We start from the raw sequence: 12,581 nt of genomic DNA on the forward strand, positions 1-12,581 counted from the left end.
TTATGATAGTTATCCCTGCTTCCACCGGTCCCCCCCTTCAGACCGTTCCTAATAAAGAGGCTCCAGAAATTCTATTAAAACCTGTCAGATCATAGAGGCCTCCAATGTCTTCCCACCGCACCCAGAAGAAGAGCCAACCCCCTTACAGCAGCTCTGAGGCTATCCATCACTCTCCTGACTCCTCTTTTCCAACCCTGAACACACGAGGGCAGTTTCTACTGTGCACTTGCTCTTCCTTCTGTCTGGACAGCTTCTTCCAGTTACCCACCAGGCTAATTCTCTCACCTCCTCGAAGTCAGTGTCCCTGTGGTACAGTCTCAGAAAGACTTACCCTGACTACTTAATTTTATTTTTTTCCCTCCCTCCTTTTCTTTTTCTCTTTCTTCTTCTCTTTCTTTTTCTTCCTTCCTTCCTTCCTTCCCTCCTTCTTTCTATCCTTTCTCTTACTTCTGAGTAACTTTTTTCTTATTGAGCTTAAATTCACAGAACAGAATCAGTTGAAAGTGACAATTCAGTAGCATTTAGTATACTCACAATGTTGTGAATCTACCACCTCTGTCTAGTTCCCAAACATTTTCTTCACTCCAAATAAAATCCCATTCCCATTAGTAATTACTCCCCCTTCCTTTCATTCTCCAGCCCCTAGCAACCACCAGTCTGCTTTCTGCCTCTTTGGATCGGCCTCTTCTGAATATTCCATATAAATGGAATCATCCGATAAGTACCTTTTATGTCTGGCTCCTTTCATTTAGCAGAGTATATTCAAGGCTCATCTATGTTGAAGAATATATCAGTACTTCATTTCTTTTAGTGGTTGAATAATATTCCATCGTATGAATATACCACAATTTCTTTATCCATCCATTCAATCACGGACATTTGGGTTGCTTCTACCTTCAACTATTGTGAATAGTGCAGTCATGGACATTGATGTCAAAACATTCATTTGAGTATCTGATCAATCGACTTTAAATGGCAGCTTCTCTTCCCCCATTCCCTATTTTCTTACCCAGCTCTGGCCTTTTAACGGGGCACCCACCAGCCTTTAACTTTCTACTTATGAATTTGTGTTTCTTGTTTGTATTCTTTTTCCACCATTAGATTATGAGCTCTAGAAGAAGAGGTAATTTTTGTGAGTTGTGTCCATGGATACAGCTCACATGCCTGGCAGAGTGCCCAGCACAAAGTAGATGCTTGGAAATGTTCGTTGAATAAACTGGTACAACCGACTAGGGGTTGAAATGTTTGGTCTGGAAAGGAAAGGTCTGTATACAAATCTGAGCAGGAACAATGTACTTTGGGCTGTGCTTTTCCATCTCTTCCTTGAAACTCTGGCTTTTCCCTTCTATCTTATGGTAAGGTGAGGCCTAAGTCACTCTTGGAACATCCCATGGAAACTCCTGAGGCCAAGAAGAGAGTGTTGTGCAAGCCAGAAGGAACTCTGGGGACTGAGGACAGAGAGGAGGGAGAAACAGAGGCGCTGGCCAAATGAAAACCAGCCAGCAGTCTTGTGCAATGACTAAAGATCCGCTTAAGACTAACACTTTATGATGATTTTATAACCTGTAGCCCGCATCTGTCATTCTTCACTTACTTCTTGTATATCTTCCTTTCTCTTGGGCTCAGTCTGGCCTTTATTTTCCCAACATTAGAATCAGCATCTATAATTTCTGTGAGAATTCTAAAATGTACCCGGAAGTTTACGTGCATAGAATAGCCAAAATACTGTTCAAAAATAAGAACAAAGTTGGAGAACTTATATAACTTGACTTTAAGACTTAATATAAAGCTATAATAATGAAACAGTGTGGTGTTGGCATCAAAATGGACATATAGATCAAAGGATCAGAAGAAAAGAGTCCAGAAATAGACTCAAACACGCAGAAAATTGATTTTTGATAAAAGCAACAACATAAGTCTATGGGAAAGCATAGTTTTCAACAAGTGATGATGGAAAAACGGGCTATCTGTATGGATGGAAGACATATCTTTATCTCACATTATACACAAATCAAAATCAAAATCAAAATGGATCATATTTGTAAAAAATTGCATAGTGAAAATCTTCATAGTCTTCCTACTGGAAAGGACAAATATTTCTTAGACTAGATATGAAAATCAGTAATCATGAAAGAAAACTAAATTCAGTAATCATGAGAGAAAACTAAATTCATTGGTTTGAATAGGCCAAGCTGCAGGCAGGCAAAATGCAATTTATACATCTGATGGAAAACCTGTATCTATTATTTATAAATGACTCACACAACCAATGTGAAGAAGACAAAGCAGGCTGATTTTAAAAAATGAGAAAAAAACTCAAACTGCGACTTCACAAAATACACTGATGGCCAACAAACACATAAAAAAGATGCTCAGAATTACTAGTCATTAGAGAAATGTAAATAGTTGAAACTACGATGAGATTCTATTTGATGACATCACAAAGACTGACAGTACCAAGTGTTGGCAAACGGCTGTGGTGCTACTAGAATTCCATCCATCCCTGGTGGGAGTGTAAAATGCTAAACGACTTTGGAACACAGTTTGGAAGCTTCTGGCAACGGCTCACCATGTGACCCAGAAATTCTTCTAAGGATTTACCCAAAGGAAATCAAAACTTACGCCCACAAAAAGACTCATACCCAAACGGTCACAGAATTTTGGTGACCAGCAACACATGAATGGACATGATGGCATGCTGCTCGCAATAAATAAAGGAAGAACACGATATGAATGGATTTTAGAAACACTGGGCTGCGTGAGAAAAGCCAGGTGTAAGAGAGTACACACTGTATGATTCCATTTCTCTAATGTTCTAAAACTGCAAAGGTAATGGGAGGGAGTTTGTGGGAGTCAATGAACTGTAAAGGAGAATAAGAGAAATTGATGGGATGATATCTGAATTTAAGATGATGGTTTCATACGGTATACATTTGTCACAGCTTACTGAACTTTACACCTAAAATGTGTGCACTTGATTGCATGTACATCTTGGTGAGTCGAAAAACAAAACCAAAAGTTAAGGAACATCTACTCTGCAACTTCACAATTCCACTTTTAGTGTTTCCCCAAGAGAATTAAAAGCACATGTCCACAAAACACTTGTGAAAGAATGTTTATGAATGCCATATTCATATATCAGAAACAGAAAACAGTTCAAACATCTATCAGCAGGAGAATGGATAAAGAAAAGGCATTAAAAAAAAGGAACTACTGATATAATACCATGATGAATCTTGAAAAGATCACATCCAGTAAGTTTGAGTTTGTTGCAAAATAAAAAATAATAAAGTGCTGCCCATCCTCCCCAAATTATGCTTAAACACAGAAGAATATATATTATGTATTACACTTCTATGAAGCTCAATGGCAAGCTAATTATCTCTTGCTGGGAATCAGAAAGCATGTGTTTGAAATTGTGGGAATTTGGTGGGAAAAGGGTGGGTAGGAGCTTTCTGGGAAGAAGAAATGTTTTCTATGGTGTTTAGGATGGTAATTACATGACTGAATATAATCATTAAATCACATTCAGCATTTAAGATCTCTGGTTTCAATTGAGTTAGTTATTTCCCAGTAAAACAGTAAAATAAAATAAAGTCTTATTTTCCCACATATGTAATAGGAAAAGCACTGTATTGAAGTCAAGAGACCCAGCTTCATTTCTGGGATGAAATCTCCACTGGAGGTCTTGGCAGTGTTTTGTCATCAAACTTCCCCAAATAAATATTCCCGTAGAGAAAACTGTTAATTTTTTGTGGGAGGGAGGAGAATAATTCCAGAAACAAGTTGTCTAGAACAAACTCTGTGGTCTGTCCTTTTCCCAAAAAAAAAAAAAAAAAAAAGACTTTTAGGTAAATTTCTTCCCTGAATTTATTTCAATTTTTTATATAAGATTATGAGCAACCAGCTTGGCTTATTGGTGGTTTCTTGGGTGAGAGCAAAGGTAATGCTTGAAATATCTGACAGAGACAACATCACATTGGCACTGACCAGTGACAAGGACCCCGGCCACTGCAAAGGAGCTGGGCTTAACCCTGTGGTTTCTGGATCAGGGGGAGGTCCCAGGGGAGTACAGAGGAGGGTATTGTGGTTGTGGGGAGGGGTGCTGAGGGGTGCTACGGACTCATCAGTAAGGAAGTATTTCAGTGTTTTAATAATTAGCATGGACCTGCATACCAATTCTGCATCAATAGGGCTTGGAAGTGCAAAATGTTGAACCCAGACCCCCGTGAGGGCCTCTCTTAGATGTCTATCACTGTTTCGGATCCTGGGGGTACAGCAGTGCACCAAGCGAAACAGTGACAGGAGAAAATACCGGCCCACATGGAATTTACCTCCTGGCAAAGAAGAAAGACCATAAACAATATAGAGAAGTAAAAAATATTTATAGCCGATTTTAGATGGTATTACAAATGGAAAAAGAAAACAGAGGAGGAGGGGAAAGAGAGATGGAGAAATGGAACTTTAAGTAGGGGGGCCTGGGAAGGCCAACCAGGAAGGGGACATTGGATACACTGCTGAAGCAGAGCCTGGGCAGAAGGGGCAGGCTGTGTGGATGTGCTGGAGCGGAGGGGGCCTGGTGGGTCAGAGGAGAAGCAGGGAGCCACGTGGTCGAGTGGACTAAGAAATGGCAGAAAAGTAAGAGCAGGTTGGAGGTCTGACGATCCACGCCTGCAAAGTTCCATGAGTCATCTTGAGCCCTTGGATTTATACTCGGTGAGAAGGAAACTGTTGGAGGATTTCAAGCCAAGGAATGGCATGGGAGCTGAAAATGCCCTTAAGGAGGACTAGGGATGAAGGAGAAGAACAAATCAGAAGGTTCTGTCGTCCTCCAGGCGAGAGGGAGATGGCAGTGTAGGTGGTGAGAGAAGGCTAGAGTTTGGATATACATTGACGTACTGCTGACAGGATTTTTTGATGGATAGGATCTGGGACGTGAGAGAAAGAGAGTGGCCAAAGGCGACTCCAAGGTTTGACCTGAGCAACTGGACAAAGGGGTTACTAGTCACTGAGATGGGGAGACTGCAGGTGGAACAGATTTTGGAATAAGATTGGCTCGGTGGGGGACATATTCAGCTTGACATATCTATTAGACATACTGCTGAAGATGGCACGTTAACAGGGGGGCTTGCTCCTGACGTTCAGGAAATACATTCAGGCTAAGGAAACAAATTTGGGAGATATCAGTGTATAGATGAAATTAAGCCCAGGAGACTAAATGAGATCTTCAAGAGTGAAAGGAGACAGGCCAGGAGGGCACAAAAGAGCAACTTCTTATTTTCACCATAAAACTTCCCTGCAGAGAAGTATTCACTTTTCCCTAAAAGATAAATTTGGATCTCTCCGTGTAAAATACTGGAGGAGTGTTGAGAATTCAGCATTAGTTAAAATAAGTTGTTAACTTAGCATCCTCTCTCTCTGTTTCTTTTTCTTGTTTGGATAGTTTGCTTGATTGTTTTGTAAATAACTTGATGGAATCTGAATCCACTTTGGGAACACTGCATTATTTCTTTCTTTAAATTTCAATTTGTTAATAAATCGATAAGATCATAATGGCACTATGCTATTGTCATTGTCACTGATTACCCCCATGTCCTTGCTAAAGCCAGGGTCAGTCCTCCGCCTTCACCTTCCCTTGAAGGTGTCTCGGTCACAGGTGAATGACTTCTCCTGCATCTTCCTGCAGGACCCCCACTGGCTGCTCCTTCATGCCTCCCCTCTCCCCTTACTTCATGGTTTAGTCCTTGGAGCTCTTTTCTTCTCTATCTTCACTCATCCCTCATGTGATGTCATCCAGTTTCTGTTGGTTCCCAACCTCCTCGGGAGCTTCCCAGGTGTCATCTGAAACTGGCCCCCATACGTGGGGCGGGGGGAGGGGCGCAGAGAGAGGCTGAAGAAAGAGGCAGGCCATCCCGGATAGGTAGGTGGCAGTCTTAATGAGCAAGGGAACTTACTTGAGAGGTAACAGCAAGACGAATAGACCTCTGCACCTGCCCGCCAAATCTTAGAAGTTTGTATAGAGGACTTAACTGGGTTCAGGAATGTATACCCTCCAGACGGTCTCAGCACCACACTGCTTTCTCAAGTGTATGCCCTGGGAACAGCCTCTGGGAGTGGAGAAAGCAAGCAGGACCCACATTCCAAGGATAGGGGAGGAGGGGATGAGTCTCTGACTCCCAGCTTGAGGGGCAACCACCTGTCACATCCCCTCGGTGACCTCCCCCAGCAGTTTCCTGGTTTTAAACATCACCTACTCACTGATTACACACTGGTAAACCTGCTGTGCAGACTTTTCCCCTGAACTTCAGACTCAAGTATTCACCTGCAGACTTGACACCTCCACCATGTCCTAGGTCTCTCAAAATCAACCTGTCAAGACTGAATTCCTGCTGTTCCCCCAAAACCTGCTCTTCCAATAGCCCTTTAACATCCTGGTTGATGGTAACTCCATCTTTACGGCTGCATAGATAAGAATCCCTGGAGGTGTCCTTATGCTTATTTTTCTCCAACACATTCCCTCTAATCCATCAACAAGTCCCGCTGAATCTACTTTGCAGGTATATTCAGGGCCCAAGCACGTGCCCCCTTGTCATGGCCCTCACTGGTGGTCCAGGCCACCTCCGTCTCTTACCTGGATGATGGCAGTTGCCTCCAAACCAGTCTCTTTGGTCCTTCCCTTGTGTCTTATAATCTGTTTGGAGCAGAAACCATCATGATCCTGTCGATCACTCCTCTTCTCAAGCCTTCCCTTTTATCCAATGAAAGTCAAATTCTTTGTAATGGACAAGAAGGCCCTTCCGTGGTCTGCCACCCTTCACACCTCTCTGATTCAGGTTCTTCCGTGCTCCCTACCCTCATTCCACTCCATGCACACCTTTCTCCTCCCTCTTCCTTGAACACCGCACACCTGCCACCACCTCTGAGCATTTGTACTAGCTGGCTCCTCTATCTGAGATTCCCCTCCACCAGGTATCTGTCCAACTCATTCCCTCACTTTCTTCTTAATGAGGTCTACCTCCTCCTCAACTAATCCTACACTCCCAGTCTCCCTATTCTGCTCTATTTTTTCCATGACTTTTATAACCTTCTAACACACAAAATCCTTGACTTATGCATCACATATATATTTTTCTGTTTTATTCCCTTATGTATCCCATTATAGGTCCTCAATAAATAGCTTTTGAATGAACAAATGAACAAACATTGTTAGGTAAGCATGAAGATTAATTTACTCTCCAAATAGATTGTTACTGAATTGAATCCCATGCTTAAGGATGTTTTCATTATAAAGGTGGAAGGAGAAATAGGAGGTGGGTGAAGTAGCTCTGCATTTGGGTCAGAGGCCAGGGGCACAAACCATCACTAACAGATTGAAGAAAGGGGGAATTAAAGTGGGAACACACATATACTAAAGGACAGGGAAAGAAGAAAAGCCAAAAGTAGTCAGGTTTGAATTCAACCTCTGATTTGTTCAAAATACTCCTTAATGACAGAGGAGGCAAAGTCATTCTAAGATCATTTGCTTGGTCACCATGATTTGTTTTAAAATGTCTTCATTATATAAAGCTTAATGTTGATCACTTTTTGAAAACCTTAATTTTTTTGTTTTATCTTTTGAAAAGTAATTTCCCTGATGTCTTTTAAAAGTTGGTATTTATGTCAGCAGTGATCTAACGGAGACTTGTTGGGTGTGACATGCTTAAATTTCCCAGAAACAATGCCCCCCCAAAAAAATAAATCAAAATGAAGATAAAGCACTTTGAAACATTCCAGGCCAGAATCTATCAGAGTCCTACACAAGGAGAGAAAAAAGATGAGGGAATTCACAACTGAATGCTTTGTCTTTACTTCTCTGCTTATCATTCCTACAGAGTAGTAAAACCCAAGGAAACTTGTCCCCCTGAATGCAGGAGTCAAGAGACTGATTTTTTTTAGCATTTAAGGTTACTGCTCAGCTGGTGAATTAAAGCCTTCATATACCAGTGTATAGTAAGCCAAGCTTCCAGCAGATAGTGGCTGATGTTTTCTGGCCAACTAAGGACTTGGGGTGCAAAGGACTTTAGAAAGTGCTGTTTGGTCCTGGGAGTGGGCCAAGAGTGTGAGGAGCAGGGAGAGGGACCAACAACCTGAGATCCATTCACGTCATCCCATTCCCTTTCCTCAGGGATAGGCCTATGTCCTGGGATCCTCGGTTGGGCAAGTGGGGCCAAGAGTGTGGAGACTCCAGTGCACCGTGGCTCATCCCCAGTCCCTTCAGCACCTTGACCACAAGGCTTCTGAGAGGAACATGGAGGGAAGTCTTGATTGCCAGCTTACAGTGGCCTCAAATGGGCACCTAACATCCACACTTAAGTCACGTTGAAGGAAGTTGTCATAAATGGTCTTGGATAGGGTCTGTGGTTGTTGAAATTCAAAGTTAACCATCCACCCAGGGAATAAGTTATAAGGTCTTATTTAAATCTCAGTTACACTGTAGTGGACACCACTTTATTCTGTTTTTCCATTGGGGCACTGTCCCCTTTCACCTGGAGCTCAGCCACACATGGCTCCAGAGCCAATCCCACAGACTCAACCCAACCCTTTTTGTGCTCATATTCAATCTTGCTACAGTGAGCCCAAGCTCTCACGGGCATTGGCATGGCATAGGAGTTGAATGCACGGGATTTGAATCAGTCAGAACTGGGGTTCACCCCTACTTCACAGAATTATCATAAGGACAACAGGATATGGTAGATGAAGAGCACATGGCTCAGGTGCTGGCCCAGAGCCAACCCTCAATATATAATTATTGTTGCTGCTTCTGCTATGTTATTACAAGTGAACTAAAGACAATTGCATCCCACACAGGCTGGAGCCTCCCCAACCATGACCCAGCTCCCCTTCATCACCCCACATCTCCAGTCTCTCCTGAGTCTGCACCCAGTTTTCAGTAAAACTCCTAAAAAGAAAATATAGGGGAAAACTTCATGACATTGGTCTTGGCAATGATTTCATGGATAAGACACCAAAAGCATAGTAAAATAGACAAAAATCAACAGAAAAATAGAGGATCTACATTGAACTAAAAACGTCTCCATAGCAAAGGAAATGACCAACAGAAATGGCAATCTACAGGATAGAGGAAAACATTTGCACACTCTATGTCTCATAAGGAATTGATTTCTACAATATATAAGGAGCTCTTACAATTCAGTAGCAAAGAAAGAACAACCCAATTAAAGCATAGGCTAATGGCTTGAATAGACATTTATCCCCAAAAGACACACAGATGGCTAACAGGTACATGAAAAGATGCTCAACATTGCTAACCATCCAGGAAGTGTAAACCCAAACCACAATGAGATAGCACCTCTCACCTGCCAGGGTGGCTATTATCAAAGAAGCAAAAGATAAGCGTTGGTATGCATATGGAGAAATTGGAACCCTTGCACACTGCTGGGGGGAATGCAAAAAGGGACAGTTGTTAAGGATAGCATGAAGGTTCCTGAACAAGTTAAAGACAGAAAATAGAACGAGTGATCCAGCAATCCCACTTCTGGGTATTTATCAGGATCTCAAAGAGATATTAGCCCTCCCATGTTCATTGCAGCACTCTTCACAATAGCCAGGGTGTGGAAACAATATAAGTCCATGGGGAGGTAAATGGGTAAAGAAAGTGGAGTATATACATACCATGGAATAATATTCAGCCTGAACCTTGAGGACATTATGCTAAGTGAAATAAACCAGTCATAGAAGAACAAATATTACGTGATTCCACTGATGTAAAGTCAAATACATAGAATCAAAGAGTGAATGGTGGCTTCCTGGAGCTTAGGGGAGGGGAAAAGGTGGGGGTTGGTAACCAACAAGCATAAGGTTTCAGTTGAGCAAGATGAATAATTTCTAGAGATCTGCTCTACAGTCCTGTGCTTTTAGTTAACATTTAGTTAACAATGTCGGCACACTTACAAATTTGTTAAAACGGTAGGTCTCATATTAAGAATTTTTACAATTAAATTTAAAAACAAATTTAAAGGCCCCTGTTTAGAATCCAAATAACCTGGCTGGCCCTTTTCCCTTTTTCTTTCTGGAAACTGGACTTGGTTGCTGTCAGAGTTTTGTTCCAGACCAGAGGGACCTTTCCCTTCACCTTGAACGAGGACCCTATGTCATGCACGTGCACACACACGTGCACTACACTCACACCATTTCAGCCTCACCCCTGCTGGGAGACTCCCACCTTGTGCCTACCCGCAGCAGTGCGTTTGCTCTTGGATCCCAATGTCACCCAAAACTTTGCAGACTCTCTCCTTTGAAGTTGTCCATCTCTGCATTCACAGAAAACTGGGAAGTCTGCAGCGGCGAGCAGAGAAAGAAAGACCCTCCCAATCACAGGGTGAGTATTTGGAAGGACGCAGATGAAGAGCTCCCTTCCTGGAGAAGCAGATATCTGAAAACCAGACACCCAGACCGGCTTGAGCTATTGGCCCATGTCTCCAAGAGTAGAGGCGTCAGGTAGGAAAATACTTTGGGACCAATCGCCTCATCTAAACAACCAGTTTGAGAGCAGAGAGAACCTGATGACTTGATGGGGATTCTTAAAGTCCAAATCAGCATCCCGACAGCCGGTCTGCAGGGCACAGACATAAGAGTTCCCAGAGCCGGAAAGGAAAAACATAATGACAACGATGAGGACTGACATTACTCAGCATTTACTGTCAGCGAGGTACTGAACTAAGTACTCTGCATTCATTTCTTCTTTAGAAACCACCCTCGGAGTTTGGCATTAGTGCTAACATGCTGGTTTTGTGGGTAAGGAATACAAAAATGAAAGCAGTTAGATGAATTGCCTAGAGTCATGTATCACATAAGTGCAAAAGCAGGGATTAGATGCAATTCTGCACAACCCCAGGGCTTTCTGACTCAAATTCTCTACATAGAATAGCAGAAATGGGATAGCAATGTTCATACTGATATTCGGGGGACAATGACACATGGACATTTTGGCCTCAGGAGCTGGTAAGAGACCCATTGCAGCCATGGAGAAGCACACCTCCCATGTCTCTGCTCCTGGAGGAAATTATTAGGAAACGGTGATGCTCAGTGAGTAAGGCTTTGGGGCCAGCTCTGCCATATTTTGATCGACACCCTTGGTTGGGCAGCCTTCAGCGAGAAAGAGAATGGAGCCATCAAGAAGAGCCTCAGAGCAGGCACCAATGACAAATGTGAACTGAAATCAATTATTCACCCCAGTCCTCCTCCTTATACCCTCCACTTGTATTCCATCCTGTATTTCCTTCTCCCTGATGGCTGACTTCCCCTCCCACACTACGTGCCTCTCTCTCACCCCTACTGTCCTGAAGCTCCTTACTTCCTGAGTTCTATTCCCCAACACATCAGGATTTTCAGGGACTCCAGAAAGAATAGCTGGAATATGCACACTCTGTGTGTCCACAGAAAGGCCCCCTTGCTTTCCCACCCTCTCCCAGAACTTTCCAACATATGAGGCCAAAATTCCATATTATACAAACAAGACTACCAAAGACTCCATCAATCTCTAACTGGATTTTCCCATCAGTAATACTATTTTTCCATAAACAACAAAAAAAGATGGCTAGCAATTATTCTTTTTAACCTAATTTTCTGCCTTAAAATGTCATTCCCTTTGAGATAAAAGTGTTTAAAAAATAACCCAAGGGCACTTACCATCAGCGAGTCATACTTGAGCTCTTTCTTCCCCCACTTTCTACCAACACAGTTGAACTCTGAACACCAATTTGTTTAATAGGTCTCTGCTAGATACAATAGCCACTTTTTCTTTAAAAAGCCTCCAATTTTCTTTATCAGCGAAGACACAAAACCAGGTTCCCGATAAGCTAAACTCATGAACGGTGCTGTTAACAGACGCCGACTAGTTTTCACCACATTGTCTATTTCAAAGATCTCTGATGATGCTCCCCTCCCAATGTTCACATCATCTCCCTAGATGGTTACATTTCACCTTAAGTAGACTCTTCTTCCCTTGTGGGTGACTTTCTCAGCAAAACCTCCCCGACTCCATGTAGGTGGCAGGTCATTCAGTGCCCTGAGGGTGAGTTGGCAGCTGTAACTTCCTGGAAGCTGCAGCTACTAAACCAACTGTGCACGTTCTTGCAGCAAGTGTAACTGCTGGTGCCTCAGTGTGAATGGTTTGAAAATCCTAATACATATCGGGCACGTAAGTGGGAGCCAGGCTCCGTGGGCAGGGATTTGGCACATGCAATCCCAGGCACTCCTCAGAGCCTTATCGGAGGCTCAGAGAGGCTGATGATTCCCTTACCCAAGGCAATAGGCAATACAAGGAAAAGCCAGGGTCCAAAGCCTCCGCAACTGAGCTTTTTCCATGTGCCACCGGATAGCTTGTCTTGGATGGCGGTAATACAGATCCGTGAACACATATTACAATCATTAGAGCTCTGGATGAACCAGCATTAATCACTTACATGATTTTTGGTTCAAAATGTTGGTGACTTTCAAACAATCAGGACGTACCATCTGCTAAAGAATTCTCTACTATAGCAGAGACAGCATGAGCTTTAGATGCATCCTGGTTTTCCTCT

General features: G+C 42.7%; 1 protein-coding gene across 4 annotated transcripts in view; it reads right to left on the reverse strand.

Moving 5' to 3' along the window:
• IL1RL1 (interleukin 1 receptor like 1) overlaps nt 1–12,081 on the reverse strand; it is a 37,045-nt gene extending 24,964 nt beyond the window's left edge. For 2 of the 4 annotated variants that reach the window (XR_014149218.1, XM_031032488.2), the window contains exon 1: nt 11,689–12,081. The gene's annotated coding sequence lies outside the window, so the exon portion shown is untranslated. The remainder of the gene's footprint in view (nt 1–11,688) is intronic. The other 2 variants (XM_081833341.1, XM_081833342.1) reach the window with 1 other exon arrangement.
• Nucleotides 12,082–12,581: the final 500 nt, after the last annotated feature.

This window comes from Leptonychotes weddellii, chromosome 10 (genome assembly GCF_054177405.1).
Source record: "Leptonychotes weddellii isolate Sample4059 chromosome 10, ASM5417740v2, whole genome shotgun sequence".
NCBI classification, from domain to species: domain Eukaryota; kingdom Metazoa; phylum Chordata; class Mammalia; order Carnivora; family Phocidae; genus Leptonychotes; species Leptonychotes weddellii.